Consider the following 12,254-nt stretch of genomic DNA (forward strand, 5'->3'; position numbering starts at 1 on the left):
AGTCACGAAAAAACTATCTCAGAATCAGAATAAAAAGTAAAAGCATCCCAGAGTTATTAATGCTTAAAGTGACAGTGGTCAGATGTGCAAAAACGCTCCGATCCTTAAAGGGGTACTCCGGTGAAAACCTTTTTTCTTTTAAATCAACTGGTGCCAGAAAGTTAAACAGATTTGTAAATTACTTCTATTAAAAAATCTTAATCCTTCCTGTACTTATTAGCTGCTGAATACTACAGAGGAAATTCTTTTCTTTTTGGAATTCTCTCTGATGACATCACGACCACAGTGCTCTTTGCTGACGTCATTATAATAAAAATAATTATAACTCTTTATTTATTGTTGTCCTTAGTGGGATTTGAACCCAAGGCCCCAGTGCTAACCACTGAGCCACCATGCTGCCCTTTACACATAACTGCTATGCACGGTTGCTAAAATGGACAGAGATGCCAGCAGAGAGCACTGTGATCGTGATGTCATCAGTGCTCCAAAAAGAAAGGAATTTCCTCCGTAGCATTCAGCAGCTAATAAGTACTGGAAGGATTAAGATTTTTTTTAATAGAAGTAATTTACAAATATGTTTAACTTTCTGGCACCAGTTGATTTAAAAGAAAAAAGGTTTTCACCGGAGTACCCCTTTAAGGTGAAAATTGGCTTGGTCCTTTAGGGGTTAAAGTTCTTTTGCAAATCCAATATAATGCAGTTGCTTGAGCACAGCTCCGAATGTTACAGCTTCTTAGCCAGATGAATGGTTATGAGTGTGTTTACTGAATTTAGCAATCTTGAGGTGCTTTCTAGCATAAGGAAGTGTAAAGACTAATTCAAATACAGATGTTCTTAAATGGCCACGTTCCAGTTCAATTGCTCATAAGGCTCTTCACAGGTTGGCTTATTGTAGTACAACATATAGACTTTTTCTGCTCCTCAGGTTCATAAGAAGGAAAACTTTCCATGACGTGGCAGCTATCCATCACTCTGACGGTAGGTCACTGAAGAGATTAGTGTATTAAAGAGGGGCCCTTGTTCAGCCTTGTTATACTCCTCTGACAAAAACAAAGAACTCCTTCTAGAGATAAAGAATTTGAACACACTTTGCTCACAATATGGACAGGAACAGTGACTTGATTGTAGAACAGGCCTTCCCCTAGAACTGACACATGTAGTCTAGCCGAATGTATGCCTAGCAGGGCTAGAAAATAGGAAATATGCACACGGCAAGAGCAATGATGCTGCTCTGGCCAAGACAAGACCTAGACGGATTAACAAGGTGTGGGTCCACCCCTTCTCCTGGGAGAGGGAGGCTGGACTTAGGAGCTCTACCACAATCATAAACTTGGAGGATTACATGACCAAGGCATCATTCATCTGATACTTTAAGGCAGATTTTTACCCTTTACATGCTTGAATACCTCAGTTTATGCAATAAGTATGGTGAAATGCACATAAATATCTTTTGAAGATAAACCAAGAGTATGCAATTTGCAAAACCCAGCTGGACCATTGGTAAATGGGACACTACATACTCCCCCTCTTAAAATAAGCCATCCTCGGTGACATTTTTAAAGGGTGGTACCTAGACTCAAAAGTAATGTAAAGAGAATACACAAGTGTAAGGCCATGACCAAGATTATTACTTTTCTCAGTAAATCACTTCCTTTTTCAATCAGCACGTTACTTCAGTCATTTCACTGGTATAAGCAGGATACTGTTGCATTATAAACATTATACTTTTTCCTGAGAATATTTTAATAACTCAAACAGTATTAACTCAAAGTAAATATATGGCATAAGTATAGAGTCTCCCGAGCAGGAGAGATTTGATATGGGGATTTTCTCCTGCTTCAGGCAGTTCCTGACACAGACAGAGGTGGCAGCAGAGAGCACTGTGGTCAGACCGGAAAGAACTACATAACTTCCTCTGGAGTATAGGGGATAAGTGTCTGATTGCAGGGTAATCGACCGATGGGACCCCAAGCTCTCCCCATTCACAGAGTTGAGTTGTGTCAACCACCGCACAGAGCAGTGGCCGACAAGCCCCCTCCATGCATCACTATGGGAGATTTGGGGATACAGCGCCCAGGGGTTGGACCCCCCCATGATCGGACACTTGTCCCCTATCCTGTGGATAGGGAATAAGTTGTTTAGTACCGGAGTACCCCTATAAGATTTTCTGTATAACTTTCTGGCACCAATTGATTTGAAAATATTTTTTTAATTCTCCGGAGTACCCCTTTAAGGTCTTGAGGACGTACTACAGCTGCAGTGAATTTACCCCTATTACCCATAGCCGGGTATTCAAATATCTCACAAGGCTGTAGGTTACGGGAGTCGCTGGCAGTTAGTCCTTTTTTTACCGCCTGCCTGTTGTCAAGGATTTGTCCTACAACATTCCGTAGCCTCCCTTTTTTTATCCCACTTTAAAGGGGTACTCCACTGGCCAGCGTTCGGAACTAAATGTTCGGAACGCTGTTTTCGCGCTGCGAAGGTCGGCCACGCCCCCTTGTGATGCCATGGTCACGCCCCCTCAATGCAAGTCTATGGGAGGGGGCGTGACGCTCGACAACCACCATGTCTGACAGGTGATGTGAGAGGCTTCATATTCATATTACAGTACAGTGGTCCCTCAACATACGATGGTAATCCGTTCCAAATGGACCATCGTTTGTTGAAACCATCGTATGTTGAGGGATCCGTGCAATGTAAAGTATAGGACAGTGGTTTACAACCTGCGGACCTCCAGATGTTGCACAACTACAACACCCAGCATGCCCGGACAGCCAACGGCTGTCCGGGCATGCTGGGAGTTGTAGTTTTGCAACATCTTGAGGTCCGCAGGTTGAAGACCACTGTTATTGGAGGTTATACTCACGTGTCCCCGCCGCTGCGGACCGTCACCGCTCGTCACCACTGCCCGGGATGTCGCCTTCCATCGCTGTCGCAGCGTCCCTGGGGTGTCCCCGACGCTCCGGCAAGGTCTCTGCTTCCCCGGCATCCTCACGCTCCGTCGCCGCCATCACGTCGCTACGCACACCGCTCCTATTGGATGACGGGACGGCGTGCGCAGCGACGTGATGACGAAGATGGAGAGCGCCGACGATGCAGGGGATCCCGAAGAGGACGTGCCGGAGCCCCGAGGACAGGTAAGTGATCGTCAGAGGACCACACGGGGCACCGTAAACGGCTATCCGGTGGCAGCTGAAGTAGTCTGCGCTGCCGGATAGCCGTTTATGCGATGGCCCCGACATACAAAAGCATCGTATGTTGATGCTGCCTTCAACATGCGATGACCTCTGAGAGGCCATCGTATGTTGAAATGATCGTATGTCGGGGCCATCGTAGGTCGGGGGGTCACTGTATTCTCTTCCCATTTTTCTAGTATAATGTAATCGGGGTTTTATCTATCTAAAGAATCTTGTCCTAGAACAGGACAGCTCTCAATGATGTTTTCTCTGGCCTCTCTGTTCTTTAGTGTTACCACTGGAATGCATCTTAAAGGAGTACTCCGTTGGAAAACTTTTTTTTTTTAAATCAACTGGTGCCAGAAAGTTAAACAGATTTGTAAATAACTTCTATTTAAAAAATCTTAATCCTTCCAGTACTTAATAGCGTCTGTATATTACAGAAGAAATTCTTTTCTTTTTGGATTTCTTTTCTATCATGACCACAGTGCTCTCTGCTGACACCTCTGTCCATTTTAGGAACTGTCCAGTGCAGCATATGTTTGCTATGGGGATTTTCTCCTGCTCTGGACAGTTCCTTACATGGACAGAGGTGTCAGCAGAGAGCGATGTGTTCGTGACAGAAAAGAAATCCAAAAAGAAAAGAATTTCCTCTGTAGTATACAGACGCTAATAAGTACTGGAAGGATTAAGATTTTAAAGGGGTATTCCAGGCCAAAACTTTTTTTTATATATCAACTGGCTCCGGAAAGTTAAACAGATTTGTAAATTACTTCTATTAAAAAATCTTAATCCTTCCAATAGTTATTAGCTTCTGAAGTTGAGTTGTTGTTTTCTGTCTAACTGCTCTCTTATGACTCACGTCTCGGGAGCTGTGCAGTTCCTATGGGGATATTCTCCCATCATGCACAGCTCCCAGGACGTGACATCATCATTGAGCAGTTAGACAGAAAACTTCAGAAGCTAATAACTATTGGAAGGATTAAGAGTTTTTAATAGAAGTAATTTACAAATCTGTTTAACTTTCCGGAGCCAGTTGATATATAAAAAAAAGGTTTTGCCTGGAATACCCCTTTAAGTTTGCACTCAAGCAACATGGCGAGAGGGAATTACTGCCCATGCAGAGGGGCCTGTACTGGCAGCCATGTAGCTTTAGGGGCGGTCTCCACTGTCCAAAAGGGTAGGAGTTCCCAGGACAGACCATAACCCCCTGTATACAGATCGCAGACCAGACCCCCTGTATACAGGCCCCAGACCATAACCCCCTGTATACAGATCCCAGACCAGACCCCCTCTAGAGACCCCAGACCATAACCCCCTGTATCCAGATCCCAGACCTAACCCCCTGTTTACAGATTGCAGACCAGACCCCCTGTATACAGGCCCCAGACCATAACCCCCTGTTTACAGATTCCAGACCAGACCCCCTGTATACAGGCAGCAGACCATAACCCCATGTATACAGATCCCAGACCAGACCCCCTCTAGAGAACCCAGACCATAACCCCTGTATCCAGATCCCAGACCTAACCCCCTGTATACAGATCCCAGACCAGACTCCCTGTATACAGGCCCCAGACCATAACCCCCTGTTTACAGATTCCAGACCAGACCCCCTCTAGAGACCCCAGACCATAACCCCCTGTATCCAGATCCCAGACCAGACCCCCTGTATCCAGATCCCAGACCTAACCCCCTGTTTACAGATTCCAGACCAGACCCCTTGTATACAGGCCGCAGACCATAACTGACTGTATACAGATCCCAGACCAGATCCCCTGTAGAGACCCCAGACCATAACCCCCTGTATACAGATCCCAGACCAGATCCCCTGTAGAGACCCAAGACCATAACCCCCTGTATCCAGATCCCAGACCATAACCCCCTGTATACAGATCCCAGACCAGACCCCCTGTATACAGGCCCCAGATCATAACCCCCTGTATACAGATCCCAGACCAGACCCCCTATAGAGACCCCAGACCATAACCCCCAGTATCCAGATCCCAGACCAGACCCCCTGTATACAGATCCCAGACCAGACTTCCTGTATACAGGCCCCAGACCATAACCCCCTTTTTACAGATTCCAGACCAGACCCCCTGTATACAGGCTGCAGACCATAACTGACTGTATACAGATCCCAGACCAGATCCCCTGTAGAGACCCCAGACCATAACCCCTTGTATACAGATCCCAGACCAGATCCCCTGTAGAGACCCAAGACCATAACCCCCTGTATACAGATACCAGACCATAACCCCCTGTATACAGATCCCAGACCAGACCCCCTGTATACAGGCCCCAGACCATAACCCCCTGTATACAGATCCCAGACCAGATCCCCTGTAGAGACCCAAGACCATAACTCCCTGTATCCAGATCCCAGACCATTACCCCCTGTATACAGATCCCAGACCAGACCCCCTGTATACAGGCCCCAGACCATAACCCCCTGTATACAGATCCCAGACCAGACCCCCTATAGAGACCCCAGACCATAACCCCCTGTATCCAGATCCCAGACCAGACCCCCTGTATACAGATCCCAGACCAGACTCCCTGTATACAGGCCCCAGACCATAACCCCCTGTTTACAGATTCCAGACCAGACCCCCTGTATACAGGCCGCAGACCATAACTGACTGTATACAGATCCCAGACCAGATCCCCTGTAGAGACCCCAGACCAGACCCCCTGTATACAGATCCCAGACCAGACTCCCTGTATACAGGCCCCAGACCATAACCCCCTGTATACAAATCACAGACCAGACCCCCTGTAGATACCCCAGACCAGACTCCATGTATACATATCCCAGACCAGACCCCCTGTAGAGACCCCAGACCAGACCCCCTGTATACAGATCCCAGACGAGACCCCCTGTAGAGACCCCAGGCCAGACCCCCTGTATACAGAACCCAGACCAGAACCCCCTGTATACAGACCCCAGACCAGAACCCCCTGTAAACAGAACTCAGACCAGAACCCCCTGTATACACACCTCAGACCAGAACCCCCTGTATACAGACCCCAGACCAGAACCCCCTGTATACAGACATTTCCGCACACGGCGATACCAAGCATGTTTTATTTTTATTTATTTATTTATTTTTGTGGGTAAAAAAGAGAATTTTATTTTTACTTGGGGGAGGGGCTTATTCAGTTTTATTAAAACTTTTTTTAACTTATTTTTTTTTTAATACTTTCTTAGTCCCATTAATTGCAATCTTTAGATTGCAGATACTGATCAGAGCTAAGCATATGCATAGCACTGATTGGTGTTTTCTGCGATCTACTTCTCTGGTCTGCTCGACGGTAGAACCGCCCCATTGTTACAGATGCTGTGATCAGTATTGATCACAGCATTTGAGGGGTTAATGGCAGACATCAGCGTGATCGCTGATATCCGCCATTACTGGCGGATCCCTGGCTGCTTATAGCAGCTGGGACCCGTGGTGTATGATGTGAGGGCAGCTCCTGCCCCTCGCTTCATAGCTATGGCGGGCCTCAGGACATACAGGTGTGTCCTAGTGGACTAAGTACCAGGTGTTTAGGTCGTACCTGTATGCCCTACGTCCTCTAGGGGTTAAAGTGTACCTGTCATATCACAGAAAGAATATAATGCTCCTATATGTTACTCACTAGGTCATGTAGATGCTTTACATGCCTTTTTTTTTATGTGTCTACCTTCTGTATTTGGCTCACAAATCCCTCTGTTCTGCTGGTCACTTATTCTGACATCCACTGCTCAGGAAGGGGCATGTCCTAAGCAATCACTAAGCCCGACCTCACTCACCATGCATTAACTTCCTCCTTGAGTCTGCTGTGCTGTGCTGGATCTATTTATCCAATCATTGCAGGCTGCTCTGTAACCCCCTCCTCTCTGTTTTCATGCTGCAGTCTGATAGGACAGGAATGAGCACAGAGGAGCGCTAGTCCCGCCCTCACTTTCTGGACTTTGTCCCAGCTTGCGCTTCAACAGGGACAAATATGATGCTGCATCTGGACAGGATTATGTGCTGGATGGTATGGGGACCCCTAGTGTTTTTTTTTATTTTTTTATAACCCATGATTTCTTTAAAAAGGAAATCGCATTTTCTTATAAAGTATATCGGAAAAATGAATGTTTTGTCAAGCTGTGCAACATATAAAAGTTTTTGAATCTAACATTGCCCATTTAAAGAATTTTTGTGGTAAAACACACACGCAAAAAAAATACAAATTGGGTATTGTAATAATACCAAGCTGATGAAAACAAATAACATGCTAATTTTACCACACAGTGAAAAAAATATAAAAAAAAATATATACATTTTCTTCCTGTTTTTAACTATATTTTATGTTAAAACTTTCGTGAATAGAACTTGTTCACTGCCTGTCTAACTGCTAACAAGTGTATGTAACCAGTGACCCCTACTGGTGAAACTACAATAGTGCAGACACTAGAAAGCACAAGTTTTGCCAAATGAGTGACTCCTGGTGGTTAAACTACAACAGCAGAACAGATTTTTTTTTAAGCAAATTTTTTTCCCCATTTACTATTTTAAAGGGGTATTCCGGTGGAAAACTATTTTTTTTTTAAATCAGCGGGTGCCAGAAACTTATACAGATTTGTTAATTATTTTAATTAATCCTTCCAGTGCTTATCAGCTGCTGTATGCTCCAGAGGAAGTTGTGTAGTTCTTTTTAGCCTGACCAGGGTGCTCTCTGCTGACACCTCTGTCCATGTCAGGTACTGTCCAGAGCAGGAGAGGTTTACTATGGGGATTTGCTCCTACTCTGAACAGTTCCTGACATGGACAGAGGTGTCAGCAGAGAGCACTTGTGGTCAGACAGAAAAGAACTACACAACTTCCTTTGCAGCATACAGCAGCTGATAAGTACTGGAAGTATTAAGATTTTTTTAATAGAAGTAACTTACAAATCTGGAGAAACAACAGAGGAAAATAGTCCAGCGAAAAAGGATTGTGCCAAATAACATTCTTCTTTATTGTAGTAAGAGCCAGCATACAGGAACAAACATGGACAATGTGACGTGTTTCAGGTGTCGTAGTTCACCCTTAGTCGTACATGGTGCACGACTAAGGGGGCACTACGACACCTGAAACGCGTCACATTGTCCATGTTTGTTCCTGTATTCTGGCTTTTACTACAATAAAGAAGAATGTTATTTGGCACAATCCTTTTTCGCTGGACTATTTTCCTCTGTTGCTTCTCTGTATTGTGTGCCTGCCATAGCACAGTCCGGGCGAATAGACAACTGCACGGTGAGCTGGATTTCTTGTCTACTAACTTACAAATCTGTTTAACTTTCTGGAATTAGTTGATTAGATTTTTTTTGCCACTGGACTGCCCCTTTAAGTAATAGTTGTAGTGCAGAGGAAACTTCGAAGTATAAGGTTTAAACTATACAGCACTGGAACAATCTAAAAGGGGACTGGGAGAGATGATGAATACAATGTACATAGATATACTGGAAACTGATGGCTGAGTCTCATGTATAGAGACTGTCTTAAAGCGGTCTGGTTGGTATTCCACATCCCCCCCAAAATGAGTGCCATGATTAGGGGTGATACTGAACCGAAACACGTGCCATAACTAAAGGTCATATTGACCCAAAACCCGTGCCATGACTAAGGGTCAAACTGACCTGAAACTCATCAATTCGTAATTTATCGGATGTTATTAGGTGATCTTATTTTAAAGGGGTTCTCCACCATAAGGTGATTTCAGTACGTACCTGCCAGACAGTAATAGACATGCTTAGGAAGGACCTGTGCTTGTCTTGTGGCTAAATGGCTTTGTTGTGAGATTACCATAACGCTTTTTGTAAACTAGTTATTTCTTGTTGAAGTTCGGTCTCTTAAACTACATATCCCATGATCCCTTGTTTGTAAGTGTGAGGTCACTTTCCTCCCTCCAACACATCAACCACCCCACCCATTGAAACACAAATGAGCTGCATTCCATTCAAAAGACCATATTGGTCCATTCCACCCATCGAAGCACAGACAAGCTCCCTTTGCACACCTGACTAGTGATGTAATGTCTCTACTACTGCAACCTGGGAAAACTCGAGACCTGAGTAATTTTTATGCTGTTAAAAATAAATAATGGGGTCGAAAATCACAGAAGAATTGTGAGAAAACCGTCACACACAGGTACAGACACTATATTATGAACTACACTAACTTTACAGCCCCTGTAGCATAGTCATATAAAAAAAAATTCCTGGAATACCCCACACCGGTCAAGCTAGAGCCCTTGTTTTGGGCATCTATTTGCTGTAACCTGAAGGCGCTGCCGGATATTTACCATGATATATGTAAAATCAATCACAGTTTTAGTAGTTCAGACAAAAAAATACTCCAGCTGTTTTTTTCTAACAACATTTGGTATACAATACCGTGATATCCAAAACAAGGGATCTAGCTTCACCGATACGATAAAACATTAAATCACCTTAACTTTAACATCCAATGAATTACGAATAGGACAAAACTGCAACGCTAAACATGTTTTGGGTCAGTATGACCCTTAATCAGGGCATTGTCATGCAGACCCGAAACGCGCATTATATTGCATGCTATAGTGTCCATATAATAATGTATAAAATAGTGCCCATATGATATTACATGCTATAGTACCCACATAATAATTCATGCCATAGTGCCCATGAAACATTTCATGCCATGGTGCCCATTTTATATTGCATGCTAAAGTACCTGCACAACAATGCATGCCATAGAGTTCAAGTAATGTACTATACAATAGTGCCCACATAGTAGCGTATACCATAGTGCCCATGTAAAATTCCACGCCATGGTGCCCATATTATATTGCATCCTATAGTACCCACATAATAATTCATGCCATGGTGCCCATATTATATTGCATGCTAAAATACCCGCACAACAATGCACGCCATAGTGCTCAAGTAATATACTATACAATAGTGCCCACATAGTAGTGTATACAATAGTGCCCACATAGTAGTGTATACAATAGTGCCCACATAGTAGTGTATACAATAGTGCCCACATAATAGTGTATACAATAGTGCCCACATAGTAGTGTATACAATAGTGCCCACATAACAGTGTATACAATAGTGCCCACATAATAGTGTATACAATAGTGCCCACATAGTAGTGTATACAATAGTGCCCACATAGTAGTGTATACAATAGCGCCCACATAGTAGTGTATACAATAGTGCCCACATAGTAGTGTATACAATAGTGCCCACATAATAGTGTATACAATAGTGCCCACATAGTAGTGTATACAATAGTACTCACATAATAGTGTATACAATAGTGCCCACATAGTAGTGTATACAATAGTGCCCACATAATAGTGTATACAATAGTGCCCACATAGTAGTGTATACAATAGTGCCCACATAGTAGTGTATACAATAGTGCCCACATAATTGTGTATACAATAGTGCCCACATAATAGTGTATACAATAGTGCCCACATAGTAGTGTATACAATAGTGCCCCCATAATAGTGTATACAATAGTGCCCACATAATAGTGTATACAATAGTGCCCACATAGTAGTGTATACAATAGTGCCCCCATAGTAGTGTATACAATAGTGCCCACATACTAGTGTATACAGTAGTGCCCACATAATAGTGTATACAATAGTGCCCACATAATTGTGTGTACAATAGTGCCCACATAGTAGTGTATACAATAGTGCCCACATAGTAGTGTATACAATAGTGCCCTCATGACAGTCCATGTAACATTGAACCTGTATTGCCTCTTTTAGTCCCCATTAACCATTGGTCATTCCGAAACCATTCAGTTTACGGTCCTGAACATCAGGACTGAGTATATTTATATATCACTGACAATATCACTCCCTAGTAGGCGCCGTCTGACATAATTTGCGTGCTGTCACCTAGCAACAAAAAAGATAATTAGAATTAAGGATCAATATTTACAATGGGTCACACTTCTCCCCATATCAGTGCAGTTGCTTTTCTAATCCAGTAGGTGGCACTCTTGCAGTTTTGTGGTCTTTGCTGTCAATTGTTTGAGCTGTAATACAGTATCTCAGTGTTTCCCAACCAGTGCGCCTCCAGCTATTGCAAAACTACAACACCCAGCATGCCCATGCCATGCTGGGAGTTGGAGTTTTGCAAACGCTGGATGCACACAGGTAGAGAAACACTGCAATATCTATAACCCTTAAAACGAGTGACAGACGCAGTGCCCCCCCCACAACTAGTGACAGCCACATTCCCCTCCAAACTAGTGACAGCCACAGTGTCCTCCAAACTAGTGACAGCCACAGTGACCTCTGAACTAGTGACAGCCACATTGACCTCCAAACTAGTGACAGCCACATTGACCTCCAAACTAGTGACAGCCACAGTGACCTCCAAACTAGTGACAGCCACAGTGACCTCTGAACTAGTGACAGCCACATTGACCTCCAAACTAGTGACAGCCACAGTGTCCTCCAAACTAGTGACAGCCACAGTGACCTCCGAACTAGTGACAGCCACAGTGACCTCCAAACTAGTGACAGCCACAGTGACATCCGAACTAGTGACAGCCACAGTGACCTCCAAACTAGTGACAGCCACAGTGACATCCGAACTAGTGACAGCCACAGTGTCCTCCAAACAAGTGGAAGCCACAGTGTCCTCCGAACTAATGACAGCCACAGTGACCTCCAAACTAGTGACAGCCCCAGTGACCTCCAAACTAGTGACAGCCACAGTGACCTCCGAACTAGTGACAGCCACAGTGCCCTCCAAACTAGTGACAGCCACAGTGTCGTCCGAACTAATGACAGCCACAGTGACCTCCAAACTAATGACAGCCACAGTGTCCTCCAAACTAATGACAGCCACAGTGGCCTCCAAACTAGTGAAAGCCACAGAGACCTCCAAACTACTCCAAACTAGTGACAGCCACAGTGACCTCCGAACTAGTGACAGCCACAGTGACCTCCGAACTAGTGACAGCCACAGTGCCCTCTGAATTAGTGACAGCCACAGTGCCCTCCAAACCAGTGAAAGCCACAGTGACATCTGAACTAGTGACAGCC

At 44.4% G+C, this 12,254-nt stretch overlaps 1 protein-coding gene across 1 annotated transcript in view; it reads left to right on the forward strand.

Annotated features, from left to right (window-relative positions):
• Positions 1-925: 925 nt before the first annotated feature.
• The window catches only part of B4GALT4 (beta-1,4-galactosyltransferase 4), a 99,331-nt gene continuing 88,002 nt past the window's right edge, over positions 926-12,254 (forward strand). Inside the window, exon 1 of the mRNA XM_056559893.1 lies at positions 926-978. The gene's annotated coding sequence lies outside the window, so the exon portion shown is untranslated. The remainder of the gene's footprint in view (positions 979-12,254) is intronic.

Source organism: Hyla sarda, chromosome 2 (genome assembly GCF_029499605.1).
Source record: "Hyla sarda isolate aHylSar1 chromosome 2, aHylSar1.hap1, whole genome shotgun sequence".
Taxonomy (NCBI): domain Eukaryota; kingdom Metazoa; phylum Chordata; class Amphibia; order Anura; family Hylidae; genus Hyla; species Hyla sarda.